This window comes from Manis pentadactyla, chromosome 17, assembly GCF_030020395.1.
Source record: "Manis pentadactyla isolate mManPen7 chromosome 17, mManPen7.hap1, whole genome shotgun sequence".
NCBI lineage: Eukaryota > Metazoa > Chordata > Mammalia > Pholidota > Manidae > Manis > Manis pentadactyla.
The window spans coordinates 19011058-19034748 of NC_080035.1; positions in this window are offsets into that span (position 1 = coordinate 19011058).

Below are 23691 nucleotides of genomic sequence, written 5' to 3' on the forward strand. Positions count from 1 at the left end.
CATCTAACTGCAAGAAAGCAACCCCAAAAAGCCCTGTTGTCATGAATGGAAGCTCAATTTCACAATATATTATACTAAAATACATTGGTAAAGAAAAATAGGAGATGGCCTGAAACATCAAGGGAAAACTCGTCCCCCTCCTTTGTCATCCATACACACACACGTGCACACACATACACACAGGCATTTAACCCTCATGTTTTTGTAGTCCCATGTCCCATAATTTGTATGACACATTATTGAAGAGACTACTTAGCAATAGTTTTAAAAGTATTTTGTCATAACTGTTATTCTAGATCATTAATATGATTCCACATCTACAGTATCAGAGTATAATAAACTGCTCAGTAGATTAAATCTGGCCAAAATATTTTCTGCACTTCTTCCCATCCAGATTAAAACTATTCCCATCGCTTGAATCTGGGCTGCCCTTGTACTTTGACTGAGAGAATTGGTGGTGATGACAGGAAGGTCTTGGAGCTTGCCCTCAAGAGGTTTTGCAGCTTTCGTTTTCAACCTCTTGGACAGCCTCTTTGAAACTACAGTACACAGACACTGATACTGCCTACTAACTAGGCTAAGAGAGTAGTGTGAAGAGAAGTGAGACAACTCAGTTAACAACCAGCACTATCTACCAGACAAGAGGGAGGCTCTCTTGGACAGCTGACCCTTCTGGTAAAGGCAATCACAGGAGTGGAGCCTGAGAAATCATCCAGCCAACCCATAGTATAGGAGAAAAAAAACTAGATCATTGTTGGATCAAGCTACACCCTTTAAAGGATGTTAACGGGTAGTGTAGTTAGATGATGCAAATGCAGACATTAAATCAACATGGAGGACAATACTTTCCTAACTTTTTAAGAATTTGTGGCTCACTCACTATGTAATTTTGAATGGAATCAAAGGGGAAATAAATTGCTTATGTTCTCTATTCCTAAATACATTTGAGATAGTCAATGATTTGTTTCATTGTTATGAGTAGATCCTGACATAGCATTTATGACAATTAAATGTATATTATAAACTCTTGCTATACAAGAAAGAATAGAAAATTCAAACCTGAAAACTTGTATTATGCTACTAATTCTGCCATTTACAAATACATGACTATAACAAGTCCATTATGTATTTTTCATAGTTATTTGTTGATTGGTGAGATGATATATGGAAATATGTCTTAGAAATGTTCTTCAATTGTCTCATGGAGAATATAAAGTAAATAGAGATGTATATAGATGCAAATATGTATAAATAGATGTATACTTTTTTGTTTGGTGCTGTAGCAATTTTATAACCATTCACTAATATAAAAGTTTTCTCTACTTTTCTGAAAATGAAGGAGTTTCACTTCACTGACTCCTTAAAAAAGTGTGTTCATGTAATTTGTTTTAGCCAACAAAATAGGAGCTTGTGCTGTTTCCAATAGAATACATTTAAGATATAATATGATTTTCATCTTTCTTTGCTCCTCTGTGATTCAGAGACTTTCCAGTTTTCCTATGTCTGAGTACCTGAGCATATGAAGTTAAGTTCCTATATGGCCATCATTGGACATGTAGTATGAACAGAAAATAAACCTTGTTGCTTTATACCACTAGACTTCAGAGTTGTCTAGTGACCACATTATCTGCCCAGCCTAGTGTCACTGATACACTGAGGGGACGCATATAAAGTTACATCATTGGATATAACTTAATATGTTCAGAGGCCCCACTTAAATGTAGTTTACATCCAATCTTAATTTCATGTTAAAATAGTGCCATTTATTTCAAGTTGGATGAATAACCCCATAACAAAATAAACTACAATACTTCAATTATATATCTCAGTATTGCATTACATTTCATTGTAAGGAAAAGCATTTTGCTTATTTTAGTGTACTTCATAGTATTTCATATCTAACACAGTATTCCATTAACATTATAAATTCCTTTTTATCCTTTATTAGGTAGATAAGACACAGATTCTTTTTTATGACTAGGTATATCAACATTATAATGATCCTTAAGCTAAACTAAATTTAAAAACATTTCTGCGATTCTTCTGATCACCTAAGATTTAAATTAATTTTTGTAAAAACATAGAAACATCTAAAATCACTCTCTAGATATTCTGCCATTTTTATTTCTTCTATGTAATAAACCTCTGCAAGTTGTTATCTATTAAAATATCAGTTTGTATATTGTTTAAAAACACTGGTATTTTAGAAAAACATTTTTACTCTAGAGAAAACTGGAGTATTTGTGGTCACAAATTTGTTAATTCTTTCCAATCTGGAAATCTTATTTTTAATTGCAAATACTTGTTGATCAAAGAATACCTGGAAAACAAAATAAACATAAGGATTCTTTCAAATAAATCAATTAATCATGCTGAAGCAACTCACCATTAGAACTTTTTTAAAACAACTTTAAAAAAATTTTTGGCCATCTTGTGAAATAGAGTCTCTAAAATCTGTATCTTTTCCTTGACTGGCCCATGTTCTGTTTAAAATCATTTTTAATTGAAAAGTAATGTCTATGGAGGAGGATTATTAAAATTTATTTCAAGTGGCATCTTTTACTTTCTTACTTGCACTTATGCTCATCAGTGCCTGAAATTTCTAATATTATCCTTTGTTTTTCCCTTATAATTTGAAGATTCATTAATTAACTTATGAATATTCAAAATTCCATAATTTTCAGTAGCTGGAATATTGTATTTTTCTAGCCAAACATGTAGCTTCCCCTATAATTTAATTTTAATCAATTTCTGCACATTTTTTCTTCTTTTCATCACTTGGCTTTTTAGGAATCTTCTTTTTCTAAAAAACTTAGTATGCATTTAAAATGTATTTAAATAAAATAGAGTAAATACAATGTATAATATTTGCTTTCTATTATTTAAATGTATTAATATAAATTATAATATTTAATAAACAAAAAAGTGTACATAAAATTTATATATGTCTATGTATATATGTATACATTTTAAAATGAATAATTACAAATATATATGCATTTTTAAATCAGTAATTACTCAGCATAGAATTATACTTCAGCTTCCCAGACAAATTTGGTGAAAATTATATTTTTGTTATAAAGAAGTAAATGACAGTGAAGTATACTTTAAATTGTTATTGTTAATGGAATGCTTTCTTTAATATTTTCTGTTTGATTATTACTAATGTAGAGAAAGTTACTGAATTTTGTAAAATAGCTTTATATTTGCCATCTGTGTTGAACTTGCTTGTGAGCTCTAACATTTTAAGATTATCATTTCATAGAATCAGCTAAGATGAATCTTATATTCCAAGATTTATACTTCTTATGTCTTTTAATCATTTTATAGTGCTGGCCAGGTTTTCCAAAATTATTTTAAACAATTTGGTTATATTTATATGGTTTTCTTGATAATAAACAGAAAACTCACTTTTTACACCACTTGTTATATAGTGGGATACAAGTCAATAAATAGATGCATAACTGAAGAATTTATAGGTGATTAGGTTACATGGTAAAGAGGACATTTAGTTCTTAATCTGAAGATTCAGTTAACTACAAAAGTAAAAAATTCTTTGAAAACCCCAAAATGTTTGTTCTCCAGCATTTTATGATCTCAGTCTCACTCAGAACTCTATAAAAAGTATTTCTGATATTGAAGTAACTTTGATAGTGGTAGACTGTATCAACATTTCCCCTTTTGATCTGGTCCCATCTTCTGACACATGATCTGACTGGTCTTTGGCTTCCCTCCTGGAACAGAATATGGAAACACTTGGCTGTTTCTGGGATAATCCAGTGCCTTCACAATTGTTAGGTATGTTTGTCCTTATTCTGGGGTCTCCTTAAACAGTTGATTATTATGAATGAGTGTCATTTACCCTTGAGAAATGACTGCTACAGATCTCTTAAATGTCAACATTTACCACTTGTTCTTCCCTTTTAAAATAAAAGGTGTGCTCCATTTATCTAATGCCTCTTAACAATCCAGACAAATCTTAGTACTTTAAACAACAAAAACAACTTTTTAAAAAATGAACCTGAAATTTTAGCGAGGCTCAGTGGTCACAGATTACCTCTGCTCCATTTAACATCAGCTGGACTGGACCAAAGACTAAAGCGGTAAGTGATCTGAATTCGACTTCACTCATATACCTAGTAGTTGAAGCTGGCTATCATAGAGACCTCATACGGGAATGTCGGCTGGAACATCTACGCATGACCTCTTCATATTTCCTGGACTTCCTCACTACGTGGTAAATTGACCCAGGGTGAGCACCTGCACTTCTCTTCAAACAGAGAACCATGTGGAAAATTGATAATATTTTATAACCTAGCTTCAGTATCATGATACATCGATCTTACGATTTTTTGTTTTTCAGAAGCTTATCAGTAAAGCTGTCCCCATACAAAGAAAAGGAAATCAGATTCCACCTTTTGATGGACAAGTATCAGAGAGTTAATGGATATGTTTTTTAATCCCCCAGAGTGGAGCTCTACTGGGAATTTCATCTAGTTACTATATATAAGTCTCCAACGTTTTCTCAGAAAGGTGTTTTGTTTATTTTATTTTATTGGTATTATTAATATACACTTACATGAACCACATTGTGGTTACTAGATTCCCATTACCAAGTCCCAACCACGTACCCCATTACAGTCACTGTACATCAGTGTAGTAAGATGCTACAGAATCACTACTTCTCTTCTCTGTGCTATACTGCCTTCCCCAAACCCACCACCACCACATTATATGTGCTAATCATAATGCTGCTTTTTCCCTTTCTCCCTCCCTTCCCACCCATTCTTCCCAGTCCCTTTCCCTTTGGTAACTGTTAGTCCATTCTTGGGTTCTGTGAGCCTGTCACTGTTTTGTTCCTTAGTTTTTTCTTTGTTTTTATACTCCACAGATGAGTGAAATCATTTGGTACTTGTCTTTCTCTGCCTGGCTTATTTCACTGAGCATAATAATACCCTCTAGCTCCGTCTGTGTTGTTGCAAATGGTAGGATTTGTTTTCTTCTTATGGCTGAATAATTGTTTTGTTTTGTTTTTGACCTCATATATCCTTGTGGTAGGTCCTTGTGTGTATTGTTTTCAATTTAGTCAAATTTACACTGTTATAAATTCCTTTCTTTTATAGAATTTATGATATAATTATCATACTTCCATTTTATTATGTTAATGATTTTTCTATTTTATTATAATTTATGCTGATAAATTTTGGCTTAATTTGGTGACACATTAATGATTATATGAAATGGTGACACTACAGTGGGTTGAAAAATTGTGCTTATATTGTATTGTTTCTATATTTTAGAAATGCTAAATACTTTTGGATGGTCTCTTTTGGTTAATTTCTCATTCATATGAAATATTCTTCTGAATATTATTTCAAAAAAGAAAATGTCATTCTTAAAGAACATGAATGTCTTCATATCTAAGAGTGACATTCTGTTACCATTGGTCATGCACAATGACATAATTTGGTATAGAATTTGTTCATTGTACTTTTTTCCCTAAAAATTTGACATAGCCTTCTGGCATTTAGTCATATGTAGCAGAACCTGAGTCCTGACTTTCTTTCCAACTTATATGTAAAACTTGTTCTTTTTTTATATCAACTGTATTTTGTTTTCCCTGCATTCCTATATAATTATTTTTTAAAAATATTTTTACCTGAAATTCAATGAATAATTTTCATTTTTATGCTTAAGCCATCTTTAACTTTCGGAGTATTTTCATTATTTATTTGAGTATTTTTTATCTTCCATGTCTTTTATTTTATTCTTCTGGATTTGTCATTAACTATTATATCTTCTCATTATGCTAGTAACTTGCATACTTATATTGTGAAATCTCTTTAAACATAGGACTTTCTGATATATTTTTATCCTCTTTTCTTGATTATAATAGTTTTTAATATTCTCAATTAAAGATTTTTAAGAACATGTTAGTTCTTACATTAAAAGCAGTACACCATAGGTAGATATTTTCTGTTTATTTCTCTAGGTCCTGTCTCTACTCTTTTAATGTTTGGGCCTCAGACAGATGAAGTTTTTGAACTTTATAAATCATTTTGTTCCTTTGTTCTGTTAATTCCACTTGTGCTTGGACAGAGGAGTTACAGTTGGTTCTTCTAAAATGTGAACTGTATGTTCCTGATTTCTAACACCCTATGTAAAATTATGCAATTAAAACCATGATGCTAATTGGAAAAAATGGGTTTTGGGGTATAACACCCAAATGCTTCACCAATAATACAATAAAAAATAAAGATTGAAACCTAATGAAAATGGCAGCAAAGTTTTCCACATGTTAAATGGTTAAGAAATGCATAAATAAATGTGGCCTCTCCTACTAAAAGAAGACAAAATTTGCTTGTGGAAGTGAACATGGAAGAGATACAGATTGGTAATTATTGGGAAGTATGAGGAAGAGAGTTGTTGAAATGGGAAAGGAAGTATATGTATATGACCTGGCTTGGATTACATACAATAGAACAAAGTAGGTGGTAGATACTTGAAATGTTTATATGTTTGTTTGCATATCCCTACACTGTTCTGTTCAGCTATGTAACCTTTTCTGCATTTACCTAGGGTTTCTTGCATATCAATTTTCACATAAGGAAATGTGAAATTCTTCTTATGCACAAATGTTCCCCACTGTATCAATTTCATTGGGAAAAGTTCCCATTGTCTAAACAAGTATGGTATTTACCCAGCTCTTTCCCTATGCAGTATGGGCTATGAGTTCTGTGTTCCTCTACTTGAAGGCCACAGACCCTTCAAGGAAACCTTCTCCTACTATTATAGCAGGTGTTAAAGCTGCTTCTGGGTTGCAGTCATCGCTCTCTTCTTGCTTCTTCTGGACTAGAGAAGGGAAAATTTCACATTCATCTCTTGTTAGTTCTCCCTTGTCCTTCTCCTATCTCTTTGACCAATCCCTTCATAAACTCATAAAATTAACAAATTCAGTTATACAATCTGTTTTCAAAAGGAATCCTGACTGATACAGCTGAAATACAGACCTTAGGTAACTCTGGTTTTAATATTGGCTCAGTTAATAACCAGTTTTATAACTGGGTAACTTATTTAGTCATCCTGAAGTTCCACTTCCGTATCTATTAAGATGGAAATTATGTAGAACTTACCGCACAGGACTGGTCAAAATTTGGAAAGAGACAATACATAGAAAGTGCTTAATGTAGTGTCTGACATTCAGCATGTCTCAAGAATTGTCAATATTATATAACATACTTTCTTCATAGAATCTAATTCAGACTAAGTACACATAACAACAACCACATTACTGTTTACAAGAACTTCTCATCTTAGTTTTGAAAGTGCTTTAACATGATGCTGGTGATGGACACTATTTCTTCTTGCATAATTGCTGTTTAAAGATGACCACTACTTTATTTCTTGTCTTGTGTTCTTTTTCTCAGTAAAATGTGTCATCATTTGCCAAATCCAGGAACCATAAATTTGAGGATTATCCTAATGACACATCCAAAATTACAAATTCTATTATTCTATTTCCTTAGTTTTATTTTAACAACATTTCTCTACTTTCCTGTTTGCCAATATTTAGCTTAGGTGCTCATCAAGTCTCACATATACTGCTAAACATGCTTTAGCTGTTTTTGTTCACAACAGTTTTACCAAAGAAATGATTGACTACATTGTGAAAAAATAATTTTTTCTAGTGTGAAATTATTTATTTACTTACTTTTGTCCAGCTTTATTGAGATATACAATCGTGCAAGATTAAGGTATACAATGTAGTGATTTGATACACTATATATATTATAAAATGATTATACAGTGAGATTAGTTTTTTTAAAAAAGATAATTGTGTGAGATGAAGTCCCTTATAATAAGGAAACTTACAAGTTGCCAACAGGAAAAATCTAAACTTCTAATGTGTATGGCAGACAAAACTCTTTGTCATTTAGAATTTCTTCAGAGAATAAGCATGCAATTCCTTGAACCTAGAATGTTCAGAGCCCTACAACCCTCCTTCCTCCACAATGCATTCTTTTAGTAAACATCTTCTTACTTTTAGTAAAAATCTTATTTTCTAAAACAAAATTGAATTATGATATCAATCATTGCCCTCAATTAAACACCTTCAATGAACTGTGTTTTGTTTTCCCTTTGTCCCACTGATGGGTTGACATAAAAATCATGCATTTTATCATTTTTTTCTATCAAGTAACCTCTAGAAAAGTTTCATTAGCAAGATATTGTTCAACACATCCCTTTGTGTTGTATTTGTAGGGGAATGTTGAAAGTGAAAATGGTGCAGCAGAATCTTCTGGGTAACTGGGAGTTTTTAATATGAACAAAATGGAATATAAATTTCAATTTCATGTCAGATCTGTCTTGACCGATGCGGACTCAGTTTTTGAGTGGAGATAAAGAGGAGTGTAAAATTAGGGATAGAGTTAGCAGTACTTGGTGGATTAGATTTAGGATATGAAGAAGGCAAACTGATTAACAGTAAGTTCTAGATTTGTGGTATGATTTTCTGAGAAGATGGCATTTATATTCCTGAACAGGAGCTAAATGGGATATAAAATATTTCAAATCATATCAATCCAGCATTCTTTTTTGGTTTATCTTTCATTTAATTTATATTTGTGATACCCTTCCTTTTTCTTCTTTATAACTACAAAATATTTCTGACCTCTTATTTATTTCTCATAAACTTAGGTTTTATGTAAAGGCCCTACTGTCTCTTTCCTTTAAGATCCCTGCTTCTCCATCTTTAAGGTGCATACAAACCAGCTCTGAAACTTGTTTTAATGCAGATTTCAAATCAGTAAGTCCAAGGCAGATTCTGTATTTCCTACAAGCTCCCAGGTGAGACTGGTGCTGTTGATTCAAGTGAGAAGAATGTGTTGTAGTGATAAAGCATTAGATCAAAATGCAATAATCCAGATTGTCATATACTAGAGATATAAATCTCTAGTATTGTGTCATTGTGTCTAGTTACAGAATTCTTTCTTACTGATAAAAATAATATCAGGCAACAGATAGGAGATGCTGGTCTTTAGTGGAACTCCTGAAATTCTCCAAAATTACTCCATAAAGAAACTGTATTTGTCCAGATAATAGTCTGCTCCCATTAGAATAGCCTGTGTGAAATGAATTTACAGTCATTTACCACATTGTATAAACTTGCCATAGATCTACATCAGGGAAGATATGGGGTACATAGGTGTATCTGCTAATAGTTGTACCGTGTTAGCACTTTATTGAAAGTTGTCTCTGAATGGTCATGTTTGGCTGTGCTGATAACTGTATGTTAACATACAGTTAACAAAGACCTGACTGTCCAACAGAGGATTATACCAGACTTGAGTCAGTATCTATTGAAAAAAAGATAGTTCAAACTAAGCATTTAGTACAAAATAAAGTAATACCTAATATAGTCAATTTAATTAAAATAAATTAAATGAACATTTTATTTTAAGGAACATAGCACTGTGAGCTTACTTTATTTCCCCTTATTAATGCATTATGTGTTTATTTCATGTAATGCCTGAATTCATCTAAAGTAGATATTATTATCTTCACCATTTTATGGTTAAACTGCCTAAGGTAATACAGTGAGTGGTAAAGGCCAGAATGTAGTACAGGTATACTTAAATTAACCCCAAAGCACATGCTTTCTACTTCTATTCTGTTGTTTCTCAAATTCATATTCATCATCTCCTATATCTACACTACATAACTTCTACATTCTTTCATTTCTACTTCTTTATTCCTCTAAAAAATATTTTCAGACAAGTTCCCACAAGAAGAACGTACAAAATAGAGCATATAAAATAGAATCTCATTGAGGAATTTAAAATTCTGAAATCCCATTTAGCATTGGGAGGAGTTTGTGTACATTACAAATTGTCATTTATTTTGTCTCATTCATTACATTTTTGGATCTGTTTTGTCTTCACTACACAGCCACTGTGTGGTTTAAGTAAATTATTCTTATAAAATACTTTGTATTATTAGCAAATGTATGTTTAGGTTCTCTATCCTTAGAGCACAGTTTCACAGAAATTAACGCTGTGGTTATTTTGTGACTCAAATAATTAGGTGTTTACAAATATATATTGGTGTATTCATACCTATAATTCATTCCATATAATGCTAAATTGAGTATTTTAAATTAAATACCTTGTATCTTCATTATAAAAATTGAGAAAAATAATAAGCTCGCATGTGTTTTTAAATAATTCATTAATCAGATAATTTTGTTGATTCTATTGTATTTTTCCACACTTGTGACAGGTCATATTAAAGGTTAGGTGACTTAGATAACAGATATAATTTGATTCATTTTGCTTTATTTTATATTCTCCTGATTCAGAACTGTCTGTTATTTACTATTGGCTCAGAAGAAACTAAATCATGCAATATCCTATTTGTAAAAAAGAAATCAAATTTGAGAGAGTAATTGACAAATTATTTTGATGATCTCTTTTTATGGAACATCATGTATTTACAAATCTGTCCAAAGCCATAAAACTCAGTATATGAATGAATATTGCTACAGTATTGTATTACAATACTGTGTTTAAGAAGTTATGGGCCTGTAGTAAGACTCATACAGCTATTCTCTTTAGAAAATAAAGGAAATCAACTGGGATAATGTATATAAAAGCACATTCAAAATTTTAAAGAGCCAATGAATTCCAAATTAATTGGGGATGAAATAGGTTTTCATTTAAAGTGTTGTTGCCTATAGGCTACTCTAAGATCAGTGTAAAGTATTTTTAATCATGTCATCATAATCAGTTGTTCTTATTCATAAATGCAGACTAGTGTTAAATAGTATTTTATCCTTTAGGCCATATGCCCCAAAAAGAGGACCAGAGGCCATAGAATAATTCAAGGTGTGAGTTTTTCAATTAGTCCATACTCATTGTATTAAGGCATTTCTTCTACATTCTAGAATAATGTTGCACTATATGATACAGTTAGTCCCTATTTAACATCTTTATGAGTGGTGACAATAAACAGTGACTAGTTCTTCTCATTTTATATTGTGTAGAACAAGCCCTGTTTTGCTTCATTGTATCAGAGCTTCCTCTTTCCACTGTTTCAGTTCACTGTAGTTTTATGTCCCAGACACTGAAAACTAAACAACTGTTTCAGTCCCCAGGCTACAAAAAAGTTGATGGAGGCAAGTTTTCTCCATATTATAGGATTCTGTGCCACAGAAAAATTTTACAAGGCTCTTGGGAACTACTGCTACCTCATTTTGTCAACTAGGGTTGATTAAATCTATATATTCACAGGTTGTATGTGCTTATTCTCTCCCCCATTTTTTTTCTCAGCCCACAACAGCCTTTGACCTGTAATATCTTGACCTTTATAATGGGTTTATAGAGAATCAGACTGGGCCAAAACTAAAGTACAGAACAGAATTCCCTTTCTATTATATTGGCTAAGTCCAGCAGGAATGACAAGTAAACTACAGCTGATTGATTATCTGACCTTTAAAGTATTTTGATGTAAAGTACACACAGTACAATATCATGTATTCACAAATCTGTCCAAAGCCATAAAACTCAATATATGAATGAATATTGCTACAGTATTGTATTACAATACTGTGTTTAAGAAGTTATGGGCCTGTAGCAAGACTCATACAGCCATTTAACACTAAAACCGAATTTGAAAATTTAATGATACTAGGCAGTGGCTGCCAGTTTTGCTTTTTGTAAAGTAATGTTCTTTTCTCTCCCTCTCTCTCTTTTTTCTACTTTTGAGTTCTTTCATTTCTACTTCCTTATTCCTCTAACAAACATTCTCTGAAACAAGTTCCCACAGTAATTCAAAATGGGGTACTCACCTCCCTGGCAATATCAGGCAGGTCAATCTGAGATCTTAGCCGTGTTACCTTCATATCCAATCCTACAGTGTGGACGCTATCAGATTAATCAGTGTTAACTATCTGAATTTGTGGATCATTAGTTTTCAGAAGAAAATTTAATTGTCCTCTAGTATAAAGGGGTGCCAAGTCCTTTCTATAAGTATTAGGAAATGATGAATAATTAATGAATTGTTATTTCAAAATATTTGATATTGTTAATAATTGACATAGGATATCATTGATATTGGACCAATGCTGATAATTCTAAAAATAATTCTTAACAGTTGAAGCATATGAGTAAAATGCTTACATGACTGTTCCATCTCCCAAGTGGCAGTACATCATGGACATACATTTTCTTTCATAATTTTGTAAATAGAGCTAACTTTAGTTCATATTTTAAAGGCAAGAATTAATTGCCTAAAATGCTGTTAATTTTTATCTAGTCATTCTTAGTAAAATCATGTAATTCAACTATTGATTTCTATTATATGTAGAACGAACCTCTGATATCTTGTTTATGTTCCTTCGAAGGTTTACAAGATAGGTCAATGACTACCAAAATTGAACACATCACTGAATTCTTGCCTTGTAAAGGTGGTAATTTAAATCTAATAGTTGATGGTACTTTGTAAAAGAAAGTTATAAGTTCCTGCATTTGGTTTCTTCTTGTCACTTTAATGCCTTCTCTGAAACAAAATTTAGGCACTGTGTCTGTTGTGGGCTGGATTGTGTACCTTCCAATATATGATGAAGTCCTTACCCCTGTACCTCAGATTGTGACCATATTTGGAGACAAGATCTTTACATGGGCAATTCAGTTAAAAGAAGGACATTAGGGTGGTCCCTAATCCAATGTAATTGGTGTTCTTGTAAGAAGGGAAACTTTGGGTATAGACACAGATGGGGACTGATAATATGAAGATACAGAGATGGTTGTCCATCTACAAGCCAAGGAGAGGGGCCTGGAACAGACCCTTCCCTGATGGCCTTCCACCAGAACCAACCCTGCTGTCACATGGATGCTTGGCTTCTGCCCTCCAGAACTCTGAGGAAATAAATTTCTATTGTTCAAACCTCCCAATCTCTGGTACTTTGTTATGACAGCCCTAGCAAACTGGCACAATGGCCTTCTCAATTGATGTGGCCATTGAATTGGCTGTCTCTATTTCTCTAAGCATAGCAAAAGATATAGCTGGCATTAGGCAGTCAGTAAAATCCAGCCATTTCCAGAAATAATAAAGGAGATTAATATCTTAGGTAATACCATAGGTGAAGAAGGAAAATGGCCAGAAGTGGAAACCATTTATTCCCCTTTAGGCAGTCAGGATGTATTGCTTTTTAATTTTTGCTGTTACATGTTTAATGAATATGCTTTATTATTGAGTGCTTAAAATTGGAAAGGCAGTATGATTTAGTGGATAGGCTGATCACCTAAGTTTTCTAACTACATTTACTCCTGACTCACTCTAGTGACCTAGTACAAGTCACTTTATCATCATTACCATTATATTATTATCATTATATTTTCATGACTCAGATGAATCTGGTTTGAACTCATTACAATAGTAGGTTCCTCAGTGGCCCAGCACATTATAGTAATCTATTATTAGAATAGGAATTCTATTAGAATAGGAATCTCCTGGTGGTACTGTATGCATTTAAAAATGCTAATAATATATTTAACAATATTATGAATTTTCTGTTTCAAGATAGCCATGTGCAAAGAATTAGCACAGCTTCTTTTTATTTTTGTGTTTATTTTGTGCATTTGCTTAAATATAACTTATTTTTCAAAATTACTCAGAGTTTTAATCACATAACAATAGCAATAAAAACTTCCTTATTTCCCTATTTTTCAAAAGGGATTGCTAATATAAATACTATATTTTAATTATATTGATATAACTGATTGACTAGGTATTTCTTATTTTCCTACAAATATTTCTTTCCTCTTAACTACATGAAGCAGTTTTAAGAATAATGCATATCAATTTCTTTAATTTTATGACATTAACTTTTGCTCACTATTATTATTTTACTTCAGTACATTTATTAGCAATTACTTTTTAAATATCCTTATGTAAGCATGTAGTGCTTTCATTTACTTATATAAACAAAATTGATAGGTGTTTGCAATTATGTAAATACATCTTTAATACATGATTTTATATGCTAGAGTTAATTTTTTTGACTTTTTATTTGGGACTAACTATAGATTCACATATAGTTTTAAGCAGTCATGCAGAGAGGTCTAATTCCCATTTACATAGTTTCCCATCATGCTCATATCTTGCAAAACTGTAGTATAATACCACCCTCCAGATATTGACATTGATACAGTCAGGATACAGAACGTCTCCATTGCTACAAGGATTCCTCATGTTGCTCTTTTGTAGCCACATTCTCTTCCCTCCCACTTCTCCTCCCATGCATTAACCTCTGAGTTACTAATGTGTTCACTATAGAATAGATATAGCTCTCTATAGAACATTAATCTCTTTTCTATAATTTTGTTATTTCAAAAATGTTATATAAATTGAATCATACATTATTAAGTAATTGGGGTTTTGTTTTTTCTCAGCATAATTCCCTAGAGATTCAGACAGGTTGTTGCAGGTTTCAATAGTTTGTACCTTTTTATTAATGAGTAGTATTCCAAGGTATGTATATACCAGTTTGTTTAACATAGGCCTACTAAAGGGCATATAAGTTGTTTCAGAGTTTTGTCTACTCAAAATAAAGTTGCTGTAAACAGTTTACAGGTTTTTGGATGAACCTAAGTCTTCATTTCTCTGGAATGAATACAATTGTTGGGTTATATATATGGTAGTTGCAGGCCAGACTTTCCCAGAGAGACTATAGTACAGTCTTTGACATCTTCATCCACGATATATGAGTAACACATTCTCTTCACATCATTACCAGCATATTGTGTAACAATTTTTGTTTTACTTTTCCTTATAAGTGTTTAGTGATTCCTCATTGTGATTTTAATTTGAATTTTCCTAGTAGCTAATTATGTTGAACATCTTTTCTTGTGCCTATTTGCCATCCCTCTAACCTCTTCTGTGTAATGTATCTTCATACCACTTTCCCTTATTGTTTGAAAAGAAACCAGATCAACCCTCTCAACAAACATTTAATTATATAGTACAATATTGTTAAATATAAACACAATGTACAATAAATCTGTAGAATATTTTCATCTCGTATAACTGCAATATACCCATTAAACAGTGACCCCCTATTTTTCCCTCCTTCCACCTCCTGGCAACCACCATTCTACTTTCTGCTTTAATGAGTTTGATAATTTTAGATCCCTTATTTAAGTGTAATCATATAGTATTTATCCTCCTGTGACTGACTTATTTCATTAGCATTATGTCCTCAAGTTTTATTCATGTTATTATATAGGGCAGGATTTCCTCCTTTTAAGGCTGAATAATATCCCATTGTGCATATATACCACATTTTCTTTGTCCATTCACCCACTGATGGACATTGAGGTCCCTTCCACATCTTGGCTATTGTGAATAATGCTGCACTAAACATGGAATGCAAATGTCTCTTCAAGATCCTGATTTTAGTTCTTTTACATAAATATCAAAAGCAGGATTGCTAGATCATATGTTAGTTATGTATTAAATTTTTAAAGGAAATTCCATACTATTTTCCATTGTGACTTCATCATCTTGTAATTCCACCAGCAGTTTACAGAAGTTTCAATTTCTTCACATCCTTACCAACACATGCTCTATTTCTGGTTTTTTTGGGTGTTGTTTTCTTGTTTGTTTTTTATAATGGCTGTCTCAGTAAATTCAGGCTACTGTAACAAAAATACCATGACTGGATGGCTTAATAAACAGAAACCTGTATTTCACAGTCTCGGAGGCTGGGAAGGCCAAGATCATGGTACAGGCCAATTCTGTTCCTGGTCAGAGCCCTCTTGCTTGTTGGCAGAGGGATACCTTCTCGCTGTATCCTCATGTGGAGGACAGTGAGAGAGGGAGAGCCAGTTCTCTCATCTCTGACAGGGCCACTAGCTGGGTCTCCACCCTCATGGTCTCATCTATACCTAATTATCTCCCAAAGGCCTCATTTCTAAATATCACCACACTAGGGAATAGTGTTTCAACATACAAGTGTTGGGGGCACTTGAACATTTAGCCCATAGGAATGATCATCCTAACAGGTGTGAGGTGTTCATCTCATTGTGGTTTTGACTTGCATTTCCCTGAAGGTTAGTTTCTCTCACCCATTTGAATGTCTTCTTTGGAGATGTCTATTCAAGTTCTTTTCCCATTTTAAAATCAGTTTGTTTTTTTGTTTTGTTGCTATTGAGTTGTAGGAGATCCTTATGTACTTTTTATATTATCCCCTTGTTAGAGATGTAGTTTGCAAATATTTTCCATTTCCACAGGTTGCCTTTCACTCCATTGTTTCCTTTGCTGTACAGAAGCTTTTTAGTTTGATGTAGTCCCACTTGTCTATTTTTGTTTTTCTGTGCTTTATGTCATATCCAAGAAATCATTACCAAGACCATTATCATGAAGATTTTCCCCCATTTTTTCTTCTAGGAGATTTACAGTTTCAGATCTTATGTTTCACTCTTTAATTATTTGAATTGATTTTTGTGTATGGCATATGGTAAGGGTCCAATTTCATTCTTTTGCATCCAATTTTCCTAATACCATATGTTGAAGACAGTCATTTCCCCACTGTGTATTCTTGGTAGCCTTGTGGAAGATCAGATCACTACATATGCATTGGTTTATTTCTAGGATTTCTATTCTGTTCAATCAGTCTATATGTCTGTCTTTATGCCACTGTCATACTGTTTTAACTATGATACTATTGTAATATATTTCAAAATCATAATATGTGAGCCTCCAGCGCTGTGCTCTCTCAGTGTTGTTTTGACTGTTTAGGGTCCTTTGTGACTCTGTATAAATTTCAGAGTTGTTTTTCTTTTCCTGTTGAAAATGTCACTGATTTTGATAGCAATTGCATTGAGTATGTAGGTTTCTTTAGTTAGTATGAGCATTTTTACAATATTAATTCTTTTAATTCATGAACATAAGATGTCTGTTTATTTTGTCTTCTTTAAGTTCTTTCATCAGTGTCTTACAGTTTCAGTGTATATTTATGTCACCTCTTGGTTAAATTTATTCCTAAGCATTTTATTCTCTTTGATGTTATTCTAAATGGAACTATTTTCATTATTTGCTTTTAAGATTATTCATTAATAGTATATAGAGTTGCAACTGAGTTTTGTAAACTAACTTTGTTTCCTGCAACTTTATTGAATTGGTTTATATTTCTAATAAATATTTTCTGTGAACTCTTTAGAGTTTCTGTATATCAAGTCATATCATCTGAGAACTTCCTTTCTGATTTCAATACCTTTTATTCTGCCATTTTTAATTGGCTTTTTTTTTTGAGTTTCTAGAGTTCTCTATATAAACTAGATACTAGAGTTTTTTTGTCCATGTTGTTTAGAAATATTTTCTCCTGCTAGATAGCTTTTATTTTCATGCTCTTCATGTTATCTTTCTAGGCAAACATTTTAACTTAAAGTCTGAGATCTTCCTGCTTTTTTATATGACACATGATTTTCAATTGAAACCTGACATTTTCATATTATGTTGTAGGTCTTTGGATGTTATGTAAACCTTTTTTTCTTTTTTTTTTTTTTTTGTGATGAGAACTCAGGATTTATTCTTTTAACAACTTCCCTATATATCACACAGCAGTGTTAACTATAGTCATCGTGTTGTACATTACATCCCTAGTGCTTATATGTCTTATAACTGCAAGTTTATACCTTTTGACCACCTTTCTCCCATTCCCCCTCCCCATTCTTCTGCCTCTGGTAACCACAAGTCTGATTTCCTTTTCTGTAAGTTTTGTTTTAGTTTCTACTTATAAGTGAGATTATACAGTATTTGTCTTTCTCCATATAACTTATGCACTTTGCATCATGCCTCCAAGTTCCATTGAAGTTGTGGCAAATAGTAGGATTTCATCATTATTTATGGCTGAATAATATTCTATTCTATATATATATACACTACAACTTCTTTATCCATTCATCCTTTGGTAGACTTAGGTTGTTTCCAGTAAACCTTTTTTAACTGTGTTTTTCTGACACTGCTTTTGCTGGGGAAAAGTTAGTACTCTCTCTTTAATACCAAATGGAAGTACAAGCCCAGGTTCCCCCCCAGCCCCTTTTGACAACCACAGTTGGGGGTTTCCTTATCACTGCTGGGCAGAGACAGTAGTTTTGGACCCTCATGTTGTCTCCGTAACACCGTGGTAGACATATCCATATTACTGTGTGAAATGTGGGAAGTCCTGACTTTCCTCTAGACCTGCTCTGACATTACCTACTGAGGAGTGAGAGGGGTTCCTCGTTACTTCAGGCTGTACATGGAAGTTCGGGTTCTCTATGCTATCTCTACTGCTACATGGGTTAGAAGGTAACTTGTTACTGCCAAACAGGAGTGAAAATCCTCGCTCCCTCCTTGACATTCTCTGCTATCATCCTGGAAGTGCGTCCTTAGAGCATCTTAGGACTGGAAGTCCAGGCTCCACACTGTGCCTTTGCCAGTGAGGTGCGAGTTGGGGGGTCATAATTGTTCTGAAGTATTTGCCTTAAATATTGTTGTTATATCTAAAAATATTTATTTCATGCTATGTTGCTCATTTTCTGGTCCTTTTTCTAGAGAAAACAGGTTTTGGTTGGGCTATTTTTTTCTAACTATATGATTTTATTTTATTTTCTGCTTATAAAAAATGTTTATATTGAGGTGCACGTAATAAAATACACAAATCTTAGTATACAGCTTGATGGATTTTGACATGTTTACACATTCATGCAACCAGATCAAGGTATCAAACATTCTTACTATTTTTCCCCCCTTCCTCTGTTTGACCCATCCCCTATGGAAACCACCAGTCTGGTATCTTTGCTTATGAGCCTATTTCAGTTTTGTTTGCTTGTTTGTTTATTTTTTTCAGACTGCATTTATAAATGAAATCATATGTCATTTGTCTTTCTCTGACTTATTTCATGTAGCATATCCTCTCAGTCCATCCATGTTGTCACAATGGCAAGATTACATTCTTTTTTATGTCTGAATAATATAGTTTCATCTATTTTTGTGTGTATTGATGTTTTAAATTTCCAACTTCTTTAGCTTCAAGTATGTAAGGCAAAGAGAAAGCCCAGGGAACTCACCACTTGTTCTGTGGATCCCAGGTTTCCTAGATTCTCTGTCTTCTCTCCCTTTAAGAATTTTCTTAAATTATTTCATATAAAATGTCCATTAATTTTAGTTGTACTTAGCAGAAGGTATAGGGGAAAGTACGTCTGTTTCATCCTTTCAGAAGTGGAAGAAGTTAAGTTTGTATTTTAAGATACTTTTGAAAGACACATTATTTTCCACACCACACTTGTTGGAACATTTATAGCAATTTCAACTAATAAATAAATAATAATAATATTTCAAACTAATAAATAAAAGAAGGTATCTTTTTAAATCTTTTTGTCTTTTGAGACCAAATAAAAATGAAGAGCATGTGCTTGATTTGTCATTCTGGAGGAAGAAAGGGTGAGATATTCAAGGTATATTGTTTTAGGTTGTTTACCTTGAAACAGGAGTAGAGATTAAGAAATACAGAGAATTAACAATTAGACCATGCCTTAGGCTGCACTATTTGAATAATCAACTCATCCAGCCAAACTATAAACAGGAAGGACTAGGTAAAAATTTCAAAAACCTAAATGTTTGAAGGTGAAACATCCTAGAAAAGCAGTCAATCTGGAGATTGATTACCATTATTTTTAACATTGCCTTGAAATTTGTTAAAATTTATGAAAAAAATCAGTTGACATTTCATAGTTGACTCAAATGTGTGAAAAATGCAATTGGAGTATGTTAATTACAAAATATGGAAAACTTATTTATTTAGATGTCAAAATAATATGGGACTGAAAATAGTTTCAGGAGTTTTGAACTTTACGAAGATCTTCATTTGGTTACATCTTTTCTCCTCTTTCACAATTCCTCTAGTGAAAGATACATGAGGGAATAAAAATATTTAGTTCATTTTTGGAGGATTACCCAAAATAATAAAAGAAGACACACATATTACTTTTCAAATCAAACTTTTTATTTTGAGATCATTGTGGATTTGCATACAAGTGTAAAAGATGATATAGAAGGAATGCATGTGCCCTTTACCCAATTTCCCCTAAGGGTGACATCTTTTAAACTATAGAGTTAAGATACAGAACATTTATTACAAGGATTTCTCATGTTGCCCACTTATAGCTACATCCACTTCCTTCTCAACTTACACCAACTACCAACTTGTTATCTATTCTATGATTTTGTAATTTCAAGACTATTATACAAATGGAATCATACTGTCTGTAACATTTGGGGACTTGTTTTTCACTCAATATAATTCTTGAGAGATTCATTCAGACAGGTTTTGGTGTGTTTGCACAGCTTTTTCCTATTTTTCGTATGACTTGGGTACCAAAGTTGTTGAACCATTCATATGTTAAATAATATATGGGTTATTTACAGGTTTGGGTTATTACTAGTAAGTTTTGTGAATGTAAGTTTTCATTTATCTGGAATAAATTCCCAGGTAAAGCAATCACTGAGGTATATGGTAGTTGCATGTTTACATATCAGTACTCACTTATCAGAATAGCTAAAATAAAATTAAAGAAATAGTTACAGCACCAAATGCTGATGGGGATGTGTAGATACTGGATCACTCATACATTGCTGATGAGAAGAAAAACTTATACAGCCACTCTGGAAGACAGCTTGGCAGTTCCTTCAAAACCTCAAATCAATTTTAAGTCAGCTTTTTGGGACTCAGTACAGGCTCCCAGGTTTCTGGAATTAGAAGTTAAAACTCATTTAAAATAATAATTTCTATAATCTTCTTTATCATTTAGTCCCTACCAGTAAAAATTTTTATTATTACTAATATATACATATTTATATATACATTACTTATATACCCTATGGCACTGATATAAATATCTACATTGAAAATGAATATAAAACATACATTTTTAAAATATGTAAAAATAAATGTCAATCAAAGATCAAAATTGTGATTTAATTATTTGTTTATTTCTTTGCTACATCCCAGTGGCTCACCCAGCATAACTTTTTAGTGTCATTTCCAACCATGGAGGTGTTAGGGTCCAGGACTCCGGGGCTTCTCCAGAGAACAAACCACACAGGCACGGAGATGTAAGTCCAAGCAAAGTCTTTATTCAGCCAGCTAGCTGGGGCCGACAGCACCTCCCCTGACACGCAGGTCGAGTCCGAGCTGCCGACCCCCAAGCAACTTTAGGTATAGATTATATAGGATTTTCACAGCCGTTGCACCGAAGCCCACACATTACTACAACCAATGAATTTAAAACACATCCCATACTTCAACCAATAAAATTGAAACAGGGACACGCCGCTTGCCTGACCTTTGCACAAGCATTCCTTAACGACTTATCACGAGTTTCGTCCCCAGGGGGTTGCCCACTCCTACTTATCTAGCTTAGGGCAGGGGTCAGGAATGTTAGCCTCGAGTATTTTCTATGGAAACTGGGTGGCTCTCGCTCTAGGGTGTTTCCTGCATTCCTTTACAGGAGGTAGCCAATTTAGAGTTACATAATATGGGAGCTGAAGCAGAATATCTGTGCATGATAGTTAGTAATTGAAGTCTAAGACCCATACAACTAGGTATTCCTCTCTTGGTCTCTAGATTATTTGGCTTCTATGATATTGGAGTATGAGCATTGAAATTCCCAAAAGTTGGAAGTTGGTTCTTTCTTGGAGAAATCATAAATGTTCAGTAAATGTCAGAGGGTTCAACAGCAGCCACAGCCAATCAGCCATTAATTTATGGAGTGTCTCCTGCCATTTTGTAGTGATTTGAGCAGAAACTTATTGTAGGTCTCGTAGACCTTAAAGAAATGATAGAGCTATATTAAGGCTAATTCTGTGTCCTAAATGATTTTCTGATATATTATTTATGGATAAAATCAATAACCTCTTACAGAATCTATAGAAGGTAATGACTTTTTAATTTAATACACTTTGATCTTTTTTTTTTAAGATCTAGATTAACAGTTAGAACAGGTAAATTGGATTAGTTTTCCATGCCAGAAAGCAATGCTGGGAAAATATTTTCAAGTGGAGAATGAAGTGAAAAGCAGAAGAGAAGAAGGTAAGGAAGTTTGGAGGCAGCAAGCAGCAATCATGTTACCAGGACAGTTGGTCTCAGTCCCAGGCAGCTCTGTGGCAGTCCTGAACAGTACACTGGTTTAAATGGAGTGTGTAAAGATAGAAGAATGATTATAGAATGTATTTCTTGTAACAAGCAGGAGTCATTAATTCAGTCATTCTAAATCAGAGAAGTCAGGTAAACACAAATCAACCAGAAGAACTGTGAACTGCTGCCAGTGTATGTGGTCCTGGTCAACAGGACCTTCCCGAAATTGAGCCAATCTAAGTGACTTCTGTTTTGAGACGTTTTCGTATCAAAGCCATAGCACCTATAAAATCTTCAGAAGGAGCTAATTCCTTCATGCTTTGGCAGAGATCAAAGTGCCTTTGCTCAGTAGACATGGTGGTTTGGGATTGCTATGGGACCGTGATGAGCAGAAATATTTTGAAGTGGCTACAGGTTTTTTATGAAGATTTCCCAGCATATTACAGGATAGGGAAATAAGTTCGAAATTGAGTTAAGAAAACTCAAAGGAAGTTAGGTGCCTACTATTTCTTCACAAACTTGGGGCAAAAAATCCAAATCCAAATCAGTAATAAAGATCCCTGCCCCAGTGACAAAAAAACTAATTAAAGTTGCCCCAGAGGCCATCCCTGGATTAGCAATGAGAGAAACATTGTCTTGGCTGTCCCCATGAATATGGATCTGTATCAAAATTATTAAATCCTTCACATCCTTCTGGAATTTTTAGAAAAATGAAGCCTTTGCTAAAGTACTAAAATTCTCCACAGTATAAGGTTACATGAGCACATAATTAAAAGGTATAAAGCACTTACCTTAATGGTATAAATCACAGGATTTATTATCAAGCTAGATATTGAGCTTCTTAGTGTTAAATTTAGGAAAGAAAAAAAAAATCTTAGAAGATAACCATTATTGATGCAATGACTCAGTGTACAAACAGTGCAATGACTTTAGATTACATTACATTCAAACAATTTCCTAAGCAATGGATGCAAACACAATTCTGACCAAAAGATCGCCTAGATACCAGTTATTTTGGAAAGTGAAACAGGACCACTTTCTTATACCATATGAAAAAAACAACTCAGAATTAATTAAAACTTGAATATAAGACATGAATCAGAGTAGAAAAAAACTCTTAAAATAAAACAGAGGTAATAAGCTCCTTGACATTATTCTTGGGGATTATTTTTTGGATTTGACACCAAAACAAAGGTAACAAAAACAAACATAAACCAGTGGGACTACATAAAACTAAAACTAAAACAAACAAACAAACTTCTTTACAGTGAAGGAAACCATCAACAAAATGAATGACAACCTATGGAGTGGGAGAAAATATTTGCAAGCCAGGTTAATATCCAAATTTTATATGGAACTCCTACAACTCAATAGCAAATAATCCAATTAAAAAATGGTCAAAGGACCTGAATAGACAATTTATCCAAAGAAGACATATAAATGGCCAATGGGTAGGTATATGAAAGGTGTTCAACAACAACAATCATCACGGAATGCAAATCAAAATTACCATTCAC